Here is a 15,187-nt window from a genome sequence, read left to right on the forward strand (position 1 = left end):
AACTAATATAGCAAGGGAGATCCTTACTGATTGTTGTTGTTGTGAGGTTTTAGTATGTACAATGTAGCAAGGGAAATCCTTACTGATTGTTTCTGTTGTGTTGGTCCAATGTAGCAAGGGAGATCCTTACTGATCGGTTAAGTTGCATGTAAAATGTAGCAAGGGAAATCCTTACTGATTTTGTCTTGAATTGGCGGTCCAATGTAGCAAGGAATATCCTTACTGATTGGATTGTTTATAGGTTATGTTTAATAGATATAGCAAGGGTAATCCTTACTGATCTTGTTTCCAACAGTTGATTAATGCATGTTTTGTTATTTTCATTAGCCAGACTTTAGCTAGAAGTGGTCCTGGGTGTATCCCGTCAGCGTATAGCCAGAAGCTGAATGTTTTTCTTGTAGTTGATGTCCTAGTTCTTTTATTTTTGATTGTTTTTGAGTTATGGATGATGTCGGTTGTGAATAACGGCGAGTATGTTAATTCATCCTTGTTGAGGGTTCTGATCTTCTCATTCAACTTGTATATTTGTGCCTCTAGTTTTTTGTCTTGTTCCTTGAATATTTCAGGTGTTTTATGGTCTTTGTTTTTGTTGTATTCTGATATTGAGTAGACCGGTATTTCAAGGAAGGTGACTCTACATTTAGGATATTGTTTCACAAGTTCCTTTATTTTCCCAAGGTATTCAGCGGCTTTATCTATTGCGCTGTCTGTTTCTGATGTAAGAGCTATATACTTTTTGTTTTTTGATGTAAGGTCGCAGGTACCATACCAAATGTACAACCAGATTTGACCGTGTTTCTTCGTTTTGCGTTTGATATTGTTTTTTAACCAGCTGTAACCAGATGTGTTATTTGGGTCATTTTCAAAAAATGTGGATATTTCAGTTGTGAAATAACAATACAAAAAAATATTCAATTTTCAACTTTAATATATGAAATTGAATAGTTTAACAACAATACAACCTGAAATAAAAATATGCAATCTTAAATGCAACTACAAAAATATTTTAAAAAATAACATAGAAGCAAGTATGGGACATATGTCAACTACATAACGGATTTAGTTTCGGTCCCTAATTTTTTTTTAATACTATTTACATTTTGCTTGATATATATTTCCATAAAAATCATCACACTTTTTTCAAAACAGTTAACATGGTTAAAATAACACTTTTTAGAAACATATTTTAAAGTGAATTTAATTCAGCATTGTCAACTACATAACGTTTTTTGTCAACTACATAACGTTATGTAGTTGACCGTTATGTAGTTGACCTATTTGTGGTTTTTTGATGTTTTTCTTGACCCTAATACTACCAGATAAATGGTTTTTATTGAATTAGAGTCAGTATTATAGACTTTGAATGATTTATGTAAAAAAAAATATTTATGCCAAAATTTATCAATGTTTTTGCCGTTACAAAGTTGACATAAAATAAAATTACGGAGTAATTTGTACTCACCAAAACTAATCTATAACGAAATGAATCAATGATGTCATCCTGTAACTTTAAGCACGTCATCAGAGGATGAAGAGTAAGTAGATAACACTTCCTTAGTTACAAGGGATATAATCAGTTGTTTATTGGCAACATTATTTCATTTGTGTTATGTAGTTGACATTTTTGTAAGTACGAAATGAAAAGTAAAAAAAAATGCTAATAAAATCTAATAATTCCCTGTATTTGTGTATACATACCTGCAGTGATACCTATATATTTATAATAACAAAAGAAAAATAATAATTTCCGCTGGGTATTAAAACCAGCATTTAAAAAAGACTAGTTTTTCAATTTCGTACAAGCAATTTTGGGGTTTTTGGACCCTTTGAAACCCACTGGAAGCAATTTCTGTAGCTAAATTTCATATTGAATTTGCTGGAACTTGTTACACACACCAAAAACTAAATGGTGTATCTAAAAATTGGATAAAAATATTTACACTTTTTTAGAAATATTGATTGTACAAGAAAATCCACATTTTTTGAAAAAGGCCCATTTATGGTGAGGAAAATATTTCTCATAGTAAACATTTTCTTTAAATAGATTTGTAAGTCAATAACTTCGAAAACCGTAGTTTTCCAGTAGGAAATATTTGAGTTTTCACCTAAAATGAATAGAGTTATCTTTCTTTTTACTGATTATTTGTAGCCGGGATAACCTAACCGTGAACCTGATTAGTAGTGACCCAGTGACGAACAGGTATGTAAACACAGCTAGTCTAAAAGTAGGACAAGAAGGGGAGATAATATTGGAGGTGAAGGCCATTGCTAGACACAAATTTTATGTAACATTTTCATAAATACATTTAAAACTTCTAATGCGAAGATGTAAACAAAAGCAGGTAAGTTAAAACTGCATAGGGAAATGTCCGATATATTTTTATTCATTTATTTCATTCAAAATCACAATGCAATGATTAAATCGCTGTAATCAGAATTTTTTATTTACATATCGATACAAATCCTTGTATTGGTTGATGACCCTGCGGACCCTTGTTATTTTGGTCATGGTCACTATCTGTCATTATGATCTGATTTCAGCTATTGCGGTTGAAGCGATGGATATACTGACCAGAAAGTCATTTTTTTCTTTTCAATACTTACATATTACCGTTATTTTTTAGTCATGTTTTCATTTTTTAAATCTAGGTTATACACGTGTGTATGTTTACAATACTAATTAATTGAGACATGCATTCTGTGAGAAGTCCTGTTGATTATAATATAGTTGCCAACCTATGACAATGAGAAATGATGACATGATATAACAACCCAAATGTGCAGTGCTTTTATCCTCTGTAAAAATATAAGTACATGTACATTTAACTTCATGCAAGTACTGAGGGGGAGGACAGGGGTAAGGGAGACCGGGAGAAAGGGGGTAGGAGAAAGGAGAAAAGTGGTGGGAGAAAGAAGAAAGGGGGTAGGAGAAAGGAGAGGAAGGCTGGGAGAAAGGAGAAAAAATTAAATATCTCTCCTTTAAAAAAAATTTCTAATATTTCAAGAAAAAATATCTCAAAAGGAGATATTTTATTCTAATGGGAGAAAGGAGAATGGTGGTAGGAGAAAGGAGAAGAGGGGTGGGAGAAGGGAGAAGGGTACCCCCCTGTCCTCCCCCTCAGTACTGTAATCTTATTGCTAGGGCCATTAGCTAGGATATGAAAAAAATAGAAACAGATTAAGTTTGGTTTAATCAATAATAAAAGTGAAAAAATGAAATAAAAATTAGCTTTTATCAGTCAATTTGGTTCAGTTTTTTCAAAATAAGCAAAGAATTATTGCTAATGAATTATTCACTTGCAAGTGAATAATTCCACCTCATTGAATCTGTATTCATGTGAACTTCAATTAAATACAATTACATTAGCTACAGATTGGTTATGGCTGCATTTTTCATGTTCAGCCATTGAACTGTTCAAAGCAAAAGAATGTCAACATTGAAAGTGCAGTGTTGACTGATTCGATATACAAAAAATCATACTCATACAGGTAAACACTGTAATTTTTTTTAACTAACTTTTGAACCTATAACAAGAAATCAAACAGATCTAGAAAAATCCAATCACAAGACGTTGCCATCTATTTATATTTATGTTTATATTGGTTTATGATGTGACTGTTTGCATAATTTAAATTGACCATAAAAGGAAGGTTGGAATTGATTTTGGGAGTTTTGGTCACAACAGCTTAGGAATTAGGGGCCAAAGGGTAAAAAATTAAACTTTGTTTGATTTCATCAAAAATTGAATAATTGGGGTTCTTTGATATGCCGAATCTAACTGTGAGGTAGATTCTTAATTTTTGATCCCGTTTTCAAATTGGTCTACATTAAGGTCCAAAGGGTCCAAAATTAAACTTAGTTTGATTTTAACAAAAATTGAATTCTTGGGGTTCTTTGATATGCTGAATCTAAACATGTACTTAGATTTTTGATTATGGGCCCAGTTTTCAAGTTGGTTCAAATCGGGATCCAAAATTAATCTTTGTTCAACAAAAATTGAATATATGGGATTCTTTGATATATGCTGAATCTAACCATGTGTTTAGATTTTTGATATTTGGGCCCAGTTATCAAATTGGTCTACATTGAGGTCTAAAGGGTCCAAAATTGAACTTTATTTGATTTCATTGAAAATTGAATTCCTGGGGTTCTTTGATATGCTGAATCTAACTATGTATTTAGATTTTGGATGTTGGACCATAATAGGTAAATGTCCAATATTATATTTTATGTTTTTAAGTTTAAGTTCTTAGACCACATTCATTCTGTGACAGAAACCTATGTTGTGTCAACTATTTAATCACAATCCAAATTCAGTGCTGTATCAAGCTTGAATGTTGTGTTCATAGTTGCTCCTACTGTCCAGGGTTTGCACTCTGCCGTCGTATAAAGCTGCGCCCTGTGGAGCATCTGGTTTTTGTTTGTCATGGAGACTGAAACAATGTATTGTTATAGCAAACAAATTTCCTCTTCTCCTTGTTTGACTTGCAAAGGCTACAAATGATGAATTACCATAAAAATCCATAATGAGGACCCTGAATTTTAATGTTTACAAAAAAAAAACCAAAAACACTACATGTAGCTTAAAAAAATTACAAAAACAATAGGCCTGCAGGTGCACGATTTTCTCACTGTGTTGAAGACCTTAGGCTGTTTTCTGCTCTTCGGTTAGGTTGTTGTCTCTTTGACACATTCCCCATTTCCATTCTCAATTTTACTTATATCATCAATGTTGAAAATTACATTGATTATCAGATTATACTAAAAGTGTTTACAATAGTTAAATGGTATAATATATCTATGATTTATAAGTGTTTATTATTGACATTTTAATGAGGAGCTTTTATAACTTTAGGTTTCATTTAGTATTGTTTGATATAAAAATTGATATATTTCTTATATAAACATATGAATATTATCAGAATAATATTATAATCAATCCTCTTGATCTATCCATGAATATACATGATTGATTTTATGTAGTTTGAAGGCTTTTTGACAATGAGGATCTGCGCCTTTATCTGTCATCATATAATTTTTGCTTCTGAGAACACTAGTACTGAAACTGCAAAGTGTTGCAGCAGCTGGTCAATACCAATAGACTTGAATATTTTCATCAACCTAAAGTCTTGTCAAGTTGATTGTCTAAATTACCCTATAAATACACTGGGTGCTATGATACAAACTCAATACATTTAGTGATATAGACTTTATTAAGGCAACAAAGGAGTATATATGAACAATGTCTAGAGTGGTTCAGTTAATGCTTTATACAAACTCTTACTGAAGATCGTATCTTACACAATGCCTGGCCATTTGATTAGGGACTTTCCGTTTTGAATTTTCCACTGAGTTACGTATTTTAATTTTTTAATACGTATTAGACAACTTTATACAGTATAATACTCCGTATTGTTTTATTACTGTTTCTTATTGGACATTATTATAAATATAAACATACAATGCAACATGCAATAGAACTATAGATTATCACTAATTAAAAGAGGATTAACTTCAAGTCCAAACTAATAACCTATTATCACAATTGGTGTCAATTCTAATAAAAGGATAATCTTAAACCTTAATCCAAAATATGAAGCCTAAAAGATAAACATTTAAAAAAATACTGCTTATAGTTAATGTTTTAAATAGAAAGGTAAGGATATAAATCTTAATTTAACATTTTGAGAGCCTCAATTTAAAAATCAATCCTTTCTTTGTTTTTAACATAATTTACACTGTCACATTCTCAACTACTTTGCATGAGGACCTGTATTTGTAATGGGGAAGGATTCAAAATGGCTGTAGCAATTTCTTTCATGAATTGATGGACATTCTGATATATATAGTAAATGATATACATGTAAGTTAACAGTAATTATAAGCTATTTATTGTTAGTGACCACTGAATAAAATGTACTACAGTTTTTGCAATGATTTGCAATTCAAAATCTTTTTTTTAATAAAGTAGAAATACATGAGCCTGTAATTCAGTGGTTGTTGTTTGTTGATGTGTTACATATTTGTTTTTCATTCATTTTTTGTACATAAATAAGGCTAGTTTTCTCGTTTTTGCTCATTGTTGAAGCCCGTATGTTGACCTATAGTTGTTAATTTCTGTGTCATTTGGTCTCTTGTGGAGAGTTGTCTCATTGGCAATAATACCACATCTTCTTTTTTATATAGACTCAACTAACCTCCTTGACAAGATAGACAAGATATACATGCATGGAGCATGGTCTAATACGGCAGCAATCCCAAGTGCTGGGATGTAATAAAACCTATAGATGCTAAGGGACACATGCTTGAAGCTCTAACTGTGTCACCTTTAAGTGGTACCCAACACTTTCACTAAAATTAATTTGGCTCGTTTAATTTTCAATAGAATTTTGTCAAAGTATTTACTTTGACCTTTAAACAAAAATATAAAAATTTCAAAAATTTTGAACCAACCGTTTTGTCAGAGAAATTACACTGGTTATATAGCAGTTTGACAAACACCAACTTTGATCATTGAGAAGCTTAATATTCCTTTAACAACACAACGTAATTAAAACATTTAGCTGACTTTACAGAGTTATCTCCCTGTAGTGTTAGGTACCATCTTAAGGAACAATTGTACCCCTCGATCCTCCTAAATCTGTCCAATTTGAACTAATTTTGACATAACTAGCTTATATGGTTTCAGGCAGCATAGACATGGAAGCAGTTTCTAGCAGTTTATTGCTACCAGTTTTGTAATTCAAAATTGTGAAATTTCTCAGGTTGAGTTTATTTGGAAGTGTTTGGGTTTTAGTTTTTATCACAGGAATTTTGAATATGTAACTATCACTTGCTGTTGATCATATCTTGAACTTTGTGACACTCCTTACCAATGCCTGTTTACGAAAAGTTCAATAAATTATTATTTAATGTCCAGTTCATGATTAAGTTCATGAATATATTCCAACTGATTTGCTGTTTGACCCTTCAATCGTGTGCTGTTATTCCATACATCTAATTTGTTTATATTCCTGCTTTATTAATTCTGATATATGGCATTTTTATGTCCTCTCAAGGTTATTGATATTTACAAGTTTATAAATATTATTCTAGACCCCACACTTCATTGTACTGATAATATAGATCCCACATTTAATTGCACTGATAAGTTAAACCCCACACTTTTATCTTAATGATACCATAGACCCCACATTTAATTGTACTGATAAGGTAGATCCCCCACTTTATTGCACTGATACAATATATAGATCCCATGCTTCATTGTACTGAACTTATTGATAAGATAGACCCCATTATTTTACTGAAAATATAGACCACACCCCACCTTATTGTCTGGATGATAGACCCCATACTTTATTTTACTGGTAAGATTGACCACATACTTTATTTTACTGGTAAGATTGACCACATACTTTATTTTACTGGTAAGATTGACCACATACTTTATTTTACTGGTAAGATTGACCACATACTTTATTTTACTAGTAAGATTGACCACATACTTTATTTTACTGGTAAGATTGACCACACCCCACCTTATTGTCTGGATGATAGACCCCATACTTTATTTTACTGGTAAGATTGACCACACCCGTACAGAAATTGCTAACAAAAGCACATAAGTTTCACATGTGAAGCACATGAGATGCAAGTAAGAATTGTATGCAAATCAGGTTGCTCATATGTGCAGTTTGGTAGTTCATATGTGCCCACAAAAATCTAACATAATGCTCACATGTGCAATTCAAACCTCAGGTGAGCTTTTATCATCCATGTTAGTTTTATATTAGTTTTGTACTTTGAAAAGTTTTTCCATTCTTCTAACCATTCAAAACTAACCTACATCATTGCTCATATGAGCTTTTTCAAAATGACATGCCCAGTCATGTACTTCCTGTAAATTCAAATTCATGAAAAGCATGCAATAAATGGAGGTAGATGGATATGGAAAATGTTAAGTCCTATATTGTGCTATTTGAAGAAAGGCATTGTTGAAATCTGATAAAACCAGTGTGGCTGTGATTAATTATTAGTAAGTTATCATTTCTATTTCATTATTTTCATTTTTGTGTCAGATTTTGAAATATATTACAATTTTAAGTCCTTTATGGGAATATATATACAGATTGCTTCAAAATAAGTACTACATGTATAAAGATTTTTCCTTTTAAATTTTTTGAAATACAGTACTTATTAATCAAAGACATTCATTGTGTACTAAACTTGCAAGTCCCTCTATTAGTTTTATAATGTAATGTTATGTTTTTAGTCATGATCATGATTATTGTTTAAATAAAAAAAAAAAAATGATATGAAAATCATAATTAACTGACAATAATTAAAGAATAACTCTTTTAACATGATGTATCAGTTATTTTATTTTCAACTGAACTATTTAAGATTTTCATTTAAATTTGAAAAATATTCCTTTTTTAAAGCAGCCATTTTGTTTTGGTCAACTATAATATTCACGTGTGCAACATGTTAGCAACTGCTCATATGAGCAATCTAATAAAATGCACATGTGAAACAAAAGCTCATATGAGCAGTTGCACGTGAGGTTTTTAACATGCAAATTAGGTTAGTTTCATATGTGCAATTTTTTTGCTCACAAAATGCTCACCTAATTTGCATGTTAAAAAACTCGTGTGCAATCATGTTAGTTTCTAACGTGAGCATCTTATGTGCAACTTATGTGCAACATGTTAGCACTTTTTGGTAAGGGGCATACTTTATTTTACTGGTAAGATTGACCACATACTTTATTTTACTGGTAAGATTGACCACACCCCACCTTATTGTCTGGATGATAGACCCCATACTTTATTTTACTGGTAAGATTGACCCCATACTTTATTTTACTGGTAAGATTGACCCCATACTTTATTTTACTGGTAAGATTGACCACATACTTTATTTTACTGGTAAGATTGACCACACCCACCTTATTGTCTGGATGATAGACCCCATACTTTATTTTACTGGTAAGATTGACCACATACTTTATTTTACTGGTAAGATTGACCACATACTTTATTTTACTGGTAAGATTGACCACACCCCACCATATTGTCTGGATGATAGACCCCATACTTTATTTTACTGGTAAGATTGACCACATACTTTATTTTACTGGTAAGATTGACCACACCCCACCATATTGTCTGGATGATAGACCCCATACTTTATTTTACTGGTAAGATTGACCACATACTTTATTTTACTGGTAAGATTGACCACACCCCAACATATTGTCTGGATGATAGACCCACACTTTATTTTACTGGTAAGATTGACCACATACTTTATTTTACTGGTAAGATTGACCACACCCCACCATATTGTCTGGATGATAGACCCACACTTTATTTTACTGGTAAGATTGACCACACCCCACCTTATTGTCTGGATGATAGACCCCATACTTTATTTTACTGGTAAGATTGACCACATACTTTATTTTACTGGTAAGATTGACCACATACTTTATTTTACTGGTAAGATTGACCACATACTTTATTTTACTGGTAAGATTGACCCCATACTTTATTTTACTGGTAAGATTGACCCCATACTTTATTTTACTGGTAAGATTGACCCCATACTTTATTTTACTGGTAAGATTGACCACACCCCACCTTATTGTCTGGATGATAGACCCCATACTTTATTTTACTGGTAAGATTGACCACATCCCACCTTATTGTCTGGATGATAGACCCACACTTTATTTTACTGGTAAGATTGACCACATACTTTATTTTACTGGTAAGATTGACCACACCCACCATATTGTCTGGATGATAGACCCACACTTTATTTTACTGGTAAGATTGACCACACCCCACCTTATTGTCTGGATGATAGACCCCATACTTTATTTTACTGGTAAGATTGACCACATACTTTATTTTACTGGTAAGATTGACCACATACTTTATTTTACTGGTAAGATTGACCCCATACTTTATTTTACTGGTAAGATTGACCACATACTTTATTTTACTGGTAAGATTGACCCCATACTTTATTTTACTGGTAAGATTGACCACATACTTTATTTTACTGGTAAGATTGACCACATACTTTATTGTCTGGATGATAGACCACATACTTTATTTTACTGGTAAGATTGACCACATACTTTATTTTACTGGTAAGATTGACCACATACAATGTACTTTATTTACTGGTAAGATTGACCACACCCAACCTAATTGTCTGGATGATAGACCACATACTTTATTTTACTGGTAAGATTGACCACATACTTTATTTTACTGGTAAGATTGACCACACCCCACCTTATTGTCTGGATGATAGACCCCATACTTTATTTTACTGGTAAGATTGACCACATACTTTATTTTACTGGTAAGATTGACCCCATACTTTATTTTACTGGTAAGATTGACCCCATACTTTATTTTACTGGTAAGATTGACCCCATACTTTATTTTACTGGTAAGATTGACCACATACTTTATTTTACTGGTAAGATTGACCACATACTTTATTTTACTGGTAAGATTGACCACACCCAACCTTATTGTCTGGATGATAGACCACATACTTTATTTTACTGGTAAGATTGACCACATACTTTATTTTACTGGTAAGATTGACCACACCCCACCTTATTGTCTGGATGATGGACCCCATACTTTATTTTACTGGTAAGATTGACCACATACTTTATTTTACTGGTAAGATTGACCACACCCCACCATATTGTCTGGATGATAGACCCACACTTTATTTTACTGATAAGATAGACCCAATACTTCATTGTATGGATGATAGACCACACCCCACCATATGTTATGGATAATGGACCCACTCTTAATTTTACTGATAAGATTGACCCAATACTTTATTTTTCTGAAAAGATGGACCACACATCATATTGTATGGATCGGCAATGGATGGTAGACCCACACTTTAATATATTGATAAGATAGACCCCATACTTCCTTTTAATGAAAAAAATAGACCACACACTTCATTTTAATGATAAGATAGACCACACACTTCCTTTTAATGATAAGATAGACAACATACTTAATTTTACTGATAAGATGGACCCCACCCCACCATATTTAATGGATGATGGACCCACTCTTTAATTTTACTGATAAGAGAGACCCAATACTTCATTGTATGGATGATAGACCACACCCCACCATATTGTATGGATGATGGACCCACTCTTAATTTTACTGATAAGATTGACCCCATACTTTATTTTTCTGAAAAGATGGACCACACATCATATTGTCTGGATGATAGACCCACACTTTAATATACTGATAAGATAGACCACACACTTCATTTTAATGATAAGATAGACCACACACTTCATTTTAATGATAAGATAGACCACACACTTCATTTTAATGATAAGAAAGACCACACACTTTATTTTAATGATAAGAAAAATCCTCACACTTCATTTAAATGACAAGAAAAATCCACACTTCATTTTAATGATAAGATAGACCACACACTTCATTTTAATGATAAGAAAGACCACACACTTTATTTTAATGATTAGATAGACCACACACTTCATTTTAATGATAAGATAGACCGCACACTTCATTTTAACATTGTTTAAAGATAAGAAAAATCCACTCTTTAATTTTCAGATAAGATCTGACTCTTTGCTTTATTTCACCTGAGACTATTATACTTTAAGTTTAATAGTCCCAGATTACACTGATAAGATAGACTCCCACACAAGAGATTGGTCCATTGATCATGTTGATATCATTTATTTGGAACTTTGAAATATGCGATGATTTTATAACAAAGATTGAAATTGAATTTCAGGAAAGTTCCATTCATGTCCTTCACCTTTTAGTCTGAACCAAAAACTTATTATTTATCATTTGCTTGACGACTTGTTTATGTTGCCTGCATTAATGAATAAAGAATTGTCAATAAATACATAATAAGGCTTTATTTATAGGTATAACTATAGTAATGGTAACAAATTCACAATTAACCAACTGTGCCAGGGTTGTATCAGTCAAGGTCATTAAACACTTCCATCATTAATTGAGGGGGGTCAGAGGGCTCCTGATCCCGAAATCCCAGGCATAAAAACATGAAATCAAGAGGTTGTGAATTTAAAGAAATTAAAATCCTGAAATCCCGAAATTAGAAAAAAGAATTCCCTGGATCCCGAAAGGCTCAATCCAGAAATCCTGAGCTGAAAAACACCCGATCCCAGAGTCCCAATAAAGGTCCATCCCCACCTTAATTCACAATCTTGGATGAACATTGTATGATAAAAGAGAGGCAAAATATACCATTCAAGGGACATTCAAACATATCGAAAAGTGGAAAATAAACTGACAACACCATGTGGCTAAAAATGAAAACAACAAACAGACAAACAGCGGTAAACAACGAAAACACAGCATAATAAACTAGAGACTTATCATGAGCAACATAAACTCAACAAAAACTAGGGAAAATCTCAGGTGCGTCAGAAGGGTTATCAGATCCTGCTCCACATGTGGCAACAATCGTGTTGCTCGTGTTAGTACAATCTCATGCAGTGATTAGTCTAATTCAGCAGATTACATTCATGGAAAAGAGGACCGGGTTGTAATTACCACAATTTGAACATATATAACTTTGTAATCTATGAAGCAGATATTTTATAACAGTGACAACCAACTCATGAAAGTGTCTGTAAACTTTACAAAGGGATGATTTCAACTTCACTACTTTGAACGTTTGGTTTAATAGCTTTTGGTTAAATAGCTTCTGTAAATGTGAGCAGAAACCTTCTATCAAGAAAATCATGATATGAAAATAACCCCTGGAATACCATATCACCTGGGATATATATACTCTGGTGTTTAGGCGATAAAATGTGTATGAGAAAAAGCATAGTAGATCGAGTAGAACAAGAATGATACATGAATTCAAACTATTTTCTTCAGAACAGTAAAAAATTATGTTGGCAAATTCTAATTGATTCACAAAAGCACAGATGTGTTTCTTGGTCAGTTTATTTTAAAGATTTGACAAATGCCATCACGTATTTACATCTTTTTTGTGATTTGTTTAGTAAACACATACCGATATGTATAAACAACAATGTTTTCCTTCTCTTTGAACAGGTTATTGTCTCTTTGACACATTCCCCATTTCCATTCTCTATTTTTTACACACTCAACTACAAAGATAAGTAGTGCTTGTCACACAAAAATAGTAATTAGAAGACTCATACATGTCATTCAGATATTGACCTTGAAAGAAACTGTCATGAATAGCAGGCCACATTCCCATTCTAATTATATGTGATATTATTACATAGGAGGATATTCTCATTGTAAACTCTTTTCTTAGCACTGGTTTATATGGTAAGTAACTCTATAAAAGGTTTGGTTTAAGGTTATTGATGATGTTGGGGTTTTTATCGACTTAGTTTACATGTTCATAAATGATGCAGAGGCAGATTTAGGGGGGGGGGGGCAGGGGGCCCGGGCCCCCCCTTTTCTGAGAAAAATTTGTTTGATTACATGTATATATGGAATCACTGTGGCATGACCGAAGCGGGCCCCCTCTTAGGCAGTCAGTTGGCCCCCACTTATGAAAAGTTCTAGATCCACCACTGATGTTAACAGAATTGTTAAAGAATGCCAAATTTGGGTTTTGACTAAATTTTTTAATTTTACTGAAGGAATGGAAACATGATTAAAGGCATGGTGTCCTTTCACATGTTCTTGTTTTAAATGAAATGTACCTAATTGTTTTACAAATAAAAAACCCTGCATTTTTTTTCATTTTGTATGACGTCAAGTTCTAAAGTAATATCATTAGCCAGTGGCATAGCTTGCGTGTATGCTTAGATGCTCAAGCATCCACATCATTTTGCCAACAAAAATTATTATATCGAAATTGAATGATTCCTGTGACATAAAAGACTATACGTGATAAAGTTGTAAAATTTAAACTCAATTTGTGACAGAGTATGATCATTCCTGGGCTTATGAATACCTATTGCAATCTAGGTACAAATATTAATTTTATTTTAAAAAACAACACAAATTTTGTTGTAAAAAATTACCAAATCATACATGTAATCTGTTCTAACATAACTTCTATTCATATTTCATGCTTACCATTTTTATTTCTGTTTAGAAACATTCAATATTTGACTTCTCTGAGGTTACTTCAACAAACCAGATTGTTAAAGTCACACAAATTTAAACAAAAGTAAAATTCAAAAACCATACATCATCTTGTATGTTTTTTTCTTCGTGAAACTATCCTATCAACACATACCCACACTTAATCAGGTAAAACATGTTGCATCTCCATATTGCCGAAACCAAGCAACGAAAAATCTGAACTAAGCCCATTTATAATTGAAAGTTGCCAACATGATAAACATGAAGGTGCTGTAACAATGCAGACAATTTGACTTTAGAAACTTTTCTAACTGTCCTTCCAACAACGATACAGACAGACCAGATTTGTTAATGAACTGATCACTACGTAGTGACAACTACCCGGCCATCAATAGAAGGGTCATAGAAGTTGATTACGCAAGGTCATATGCGAGATATGTTTACGGCCGCAACGTCAAATGCTTATCAAATTGCCAAATGCCATGGTAGACAGATCCATGCATAAATGTTTCCCACAAACTGAAATGCCAAAGAATCAACTGCAGAAAAATATTTAAATTTAAAAACCATATAATGGAATAAACAGCATAATTGAAAAAAAACATACTATAATGTGTGGGACAAAGGCAAAAACAAAAGGTACAAAACTGAACCCAAAACATGCCCAAGAGAATTGGTGGACCTTTCTGACAATCAGTTTGTCGTTGGTTACATGTATTTATTGCCTTCTACGGTGCTTCATCCATTGATAAGGGGAAAACCAGGGTTTTAGTGCTTACCACTTAACCAATTCAACTTCCTAACTGTTTTTTTTAGACAGTGATGTAATGAATGAAATTTATGTTCTTATGTTTGTTTAACAAAAATTGCAAACTTGAAAATGGAAATTAAACAGAATAATCTAGTGTTGCGTTTCTAAAGTCGGTCAGTTTTAATTCCAAAATTCTATATACAGAAGACAGTGCTTCTGTAATGGGTCCGTTTTTGAGCTGTCAAATATAAGATTGGGTGAAAAACTTTTACATTAAATATT

General features: G+C 32.6%; 1 protein-coding gene across 1 annotated transcript in view; it reads left to right on the forward strand.

Annotated features, from left to right (window-relative positions):
* The first annotated feature begins 2,232 nt into the window (after positions 1–2,232).
* LOC139480880 (basic helix-loop-helix ARNT-like protein 1) overlaps positions 2,233–15,187 on the forward strand; it is a 76,563-nt gene continuing 63,608 nt past the window's right edge. Inside the window, exon 1 of the mRNA XM_071263807.1 lies at positions 2,233–2,342. The gene's annotated coding sequence lies outside the window, so the exon portion shown is untranslated. The remainder of the gene's footprint in view (positions 2,343–15,187) is intronic.

The sequence above is a fragment of the Mytilus edulis genome, chromosome 7 (genome assembly GCF_963676685.1).
Source record: "Mytilus edulis chromosome 7, xbMytEdul2.2, whole genome shotgun sequence".
In the NCBI taxonomy this organism is placed as follows: Eukaryota; Metazoa; Mollusca; class Bivalvia; order Mytilida; family Mytilidae; genus Mytilus; species Mytilus edulis.